This window comes from Pinus tabuliformis, chromosome 7 (genome assembly GCF_031772625.1).
Source record: "Pinus tabuliformis cultivar Carrire ecotype Pingquan chromosome 7, CPIR1, whole genome shotgun sequence".
Classification (NCBI taxonomy): Eukaryota; Viridiplantae; Streptophyta; class Pinopsida; order Pinales; family Pinaceae; genus Pinus; species Pinus tabuliformis.
The window spans coordinates 1,629,951,838-1,629,956,553 of NC_142293.1; positions in this window are offsets into that span (position 1 = coordinate 1,629,951,838).

Consider the following 4,716-nt stretch of genomic DNA (forward strand, 5'->3'; position numbering starts at 1 on the left):
ATAGACCATAGTCCATTGTGGCTCTTAAATATTTGAATCCTCTTCGCAGCTAAAAGATGACTTTGCTTGGGGGTTAATTGATACCTTACAACTACACGTAGAACTTGCATAATGTCTGGTCATGAGGTTGTTAGGTACAAAATACTTCCAATTATCAATCTGTACAATTTTTTATCTACCTTTGATGACTCATCATCTTTGTTAAGCTTGCATCCAGTGACCATAGGAGTACTGACAAGAGAGCATTCTTCCATCCCAAACTTCTTCAACATTTATTTGAGATACTTGCTTTGGGAAATGAATATACCTTTTTCTAATTGAGTAATATGAAATCCAAGAAAAAATGAGAGTTCCCCAAGCATGGACATCTCAAACTCAATTTTCATATCTGCTGCAAATTTTTGACTGAGTGAATCTGCATCACTACCAAAAATGATGTCATCAACATAAACAACAATAATTAAAATATTTTCATTCCCATATTTAATATACAACTTATTGTCAATTATTCCTCTTTTGAATCCTTGTTGCTATAGCTTCTTGTCTAATCCAGAATACCATGCCATGGGTGCTTGTTTAAGTCCATAAAATGCCTAATATACACACTTTCTTAGGATTTCCGACAGCTTAAAACTTTCAACTTTTTCTATGTAAACCTCCTCTTCAATATCACCATTCAAAAAGGTTGATATTAGATCCATCTAATATACTTTAAAAAATTTGTGATAGGGAAAAGCTATAAACATTTGAATTGCCTCTAATCTTGCTACAGAAGCAAAAGTTTCATCAAAATCAATTCCTTCAATATTAGCATAGCCTTTGCATACTAGTCCGCCCTTATACCTCACCACCTGTCCACTCTCATTTAATTTGTTCCTAAATACCCATTTCGTTTAAATGACATTTTTATTTAATGGTCTTGGAACCAATTCCCAAGTCTAATTTTTCTCAATTTGATCCAATTCCTCATTCATAGCTTTTATCCAATGCTCATATTGACTTTCCGAATGAAAATATTTTGGTTCAATCATGGCCAACATATTAATGTGTGCTTGCTTGGAGATATTCATCATTCTTCTTCAAGTTTGAACCCTTATTTCCTTATCACCAACAATATGATTTGTAGTATGATTATTTTATATGTACCTTGAGGGATTTTTTGGGTGAGAGGATGTTTCTTGTGCTTCTTCATCTTCTCTTGATTTCAAGTTGTTCTACTTCATCTTCATTATTGGTCTAATAAGGTGGAATGATAAATCTTGGTTGCTTGCTTTTGAGAGGTAACTCCTCATCCACCTTTACATCATTGCAGTCAATTATTTTGCATAGCCTTTTTTTGTAACATTTGTAACCCTTTCTCTTATCAGAATATCTCAAAAAAAATCCTTCATCAACCCTTGCATCAAATTTACCAAGATTGTCATCATTATTCTTGATATAGAACTTACTGCCAAATACTTTAAAGTGCTTTATTGTGGTCGATTTTCCACACCACAGTGCATATGGGGTCTTGTCACTATTTGGTATGAAGTGAGCTTTATTTACATTGTGGATAGTTGTATGAACAACTTCAACCCAAAATGTGTTTGGCAGATTTCTTTTATCCACCATTGCTCTTGCCAATTGTTGCATCGATCTATTTTATCTTTTAGCCACACCATTTTGCTAAGGGGTATTAGCAATAATGAATTGCCTTATTATGCCAAGTTCTTCACAAAAGTGATTAAACTCATTTGAAGTGAACTCCCCACCCTTCTCTGACCTTACACACTTTAGTATGCATTCATTTTGGTTCTCAACCATGGGTTTGAAGATCTTGAATTTTTCAAATGCTTCAGATGTCTCCTTTAGAAATGTAACCCACGTAAGTCTAGTATAATACAAAAATAACCAAGATGAAGTATAGCTCACCATTTGGAACCTCAGTTCTTGTGGGTCCATATAAATCTATGTGAACTAATTGTAGTGGCCTGGTGGATGAATTTTCTTTTCTCATGAAAGGCACTTGGATTTGCTTTCCAATTTGATATGATTTACAGCATGTGTTGCTTGTCTTAGAAATTTTTGGCAAGTCTCGTACAACTCCCTTTTTGTTGAGCTTCATAATATGGTCAAAATCCAAGTGTCCTAGTATTTTGTGCCACAACCAACTTTCATCAAGCTTCCCCAAATAACAACTCTTGCTTTCTTCCTTGAGTATGTACACATTATTCAAGGTTCTCACACCCTTTGATATTATCTTCCTTGTGTTTTTTTTATTTTATCTCACAACTTTTGGAGCAAAACGTAACATCATACCCTTGGTCACACATTTGACTTACACTTAATATATTTTGCTTGATCCCATCTATAAAGAGAACATTTTAAGCTCTACCTATTCCATTGCCCAAGATCATTGTTCCTTTTCCCATGATGTTGCCTCGGGCATCATTGCACAAAATGACACTTCATGACTTGTTTTCATTTAGTGACACAAATTTGCTTCCATCGCCAATCATATGCCTAGAATATCCACTATCCACATACCAATAACTCCCTTGGTTTTGAGCATACAGGAAAACGCCACATTCTTCTTTCATTTCTTCCTTTTTCTTCCTTCGAGTCTTGGGTTCTTCTTGATTTTGGTTAACCTAAGGAGATGATATGGATTTGTTGGTTTTACACTTAGATGTTTTACGTCCATAATTATTAGCCTCATGTAGACCCAAATCAAGCCTATGAGTAGCCTTAGGTAGGGGGGTTGCAGATGCCCCATATTCTATTTAAGAGGGTGTCTTAAAACAATGCGAAATCTCCTTGAGATAAGGCAGAATAGGTGAAAGTTTTCTCTTCCAGCCTCAACCTTCTTTATAGATATATAATGATGCTTAGACCTTGGACTAACTTCAAACAAGATGCTTTTTCAGACCTCCAAATTTGTTGCCATAATAGCCCACACCTTAGGTGTATTTATATGAGTTTGAGGGAGGCCTAATTTGGGGCCGACTTGAACTAGAAAAATAAGAATTTCCTTGAAAACATGTGACTATTCCTATATCTGCCTTAACAAGGAGGCTTTAGGACACTTACAAAATTGAAATTTTCCTTTATTATAATCTCCTTTCAAGCAAAATTTCAACCCATGAATTTAGGCATCTTAATTTATAAATTTTGACCTTCCTTTTGGGGAAGCAATGAATGTTAAGGCCAAAACCCTTGGGGCAAATGTGTTGGTGCGAAACCCATCTTTGGGGCATTAGACTTAAAAAATTAATATCTCTCTAACCATGAGGATCCATAAGATGTGTCACCTATAAAAAGAAAGGGTTTGACAAGGGATATAAATCTAGAGGGTCCTTTTACCCAAATTTTCTTGATTTAGGAACACAAAACATCAAAGTAATGTTGGCACTTTTACCCTTTGGCATCAATGACAAATTCTTCCAACATGGGGATCACCACAACACATACCCAAGATCAAGCTTTATGCACCAAATGGATTGTTAAAGTGCTATAATGAATCAAGCCTTGAAATATACTTCTAAAAATTACATTTGTAAAAAGTTCCTTTGGGTAAGAAGTCATAGTGAAGCTTAAGTCTACAAACTCTTATTGTCACGGTTAAAGTGAAAGGGATCTTTGTATCTCAATACATTTCAAAGCCTTGGTAGGCTATCAAATCCATTTTCAACTAAAAATGCCATGGATTGATATTTGTTTATCTTTCATACAACACTATTTATTAGGGACCCTTGTCCTTTTACATAAGGGAAAACCCTTGATTGAGGCAACTCGGTTCTCTACCCTTAATTTTTCAGAAGAGGAATTGACATGCTTAAAGCAATTTTAACCCTTTGAATGAAAATTGGGTTTCTTATCATACAGGAAAGAGTGCTTTAAGCCTACCAACCCTAATAGGCTCATCCTTAAATGAATTAAGGAGCTATTTTAAATTCCTTCCTTATGAAACTAACCTGGCAACCTTGAGTTTTTTAAGTGAAGAATTGATTTACATCAAGGCTAAAACTTTCAAGAAGCACATGCCAAGTGATAGCTACACATTAACCTACACATTATCAAGAAACCTTGGGTTGAGTCAAATAAGGCATTTTTTACTTGATATCTCATCCTTTGATGGCTTACTCTGAGTCATTGATCGATTCACCTTTGCATTGTGTTAGAGTCGGTCTAGTTATCCCTCCGTCAGAGATCAAAGCTCTTTTTTGCATTTCATGTTTAGGTGTCCCATCAGTTTCGATTAGTTGCATTTCGTTAGGCATGCCATAACTCTGACGGAATGGTTTGTGTTACTCATTCCCCTCGTGCTTGGCACTGCTGGTTCAGGTCTATTCATAAAATCAAGTCTTGAACAGTCATTTGCAGTCCTGTTTCAAATTTCTGGGTCATAACAATGGTTCTTGGTCATTAGGTCTTGGGTTGAGTCAGTCTTGTTTTGCAAAGTCTAAGAAGACCAGCAGGCCAGAGGGATGTCCTCGATAGGTGGTTACTTCAATAATTTTCATCATTATACAGATAAATTAGGAATTCTCTTCAAAACTCTGTTTTGAAGATAAGTCGTCATCTCATTTTTGTAAAAATCTTCAAAAATTTCGATTCTTGAATCGTCCAAGCGCAGCCTTGGTCTCCTTTGCCAGATCATATCATAGCTATCCCTGCAAAGAATTGCAAAGAAAATCATTATTTCAACCAAATTTAAGGAGGAAATAAAAAAGGTCA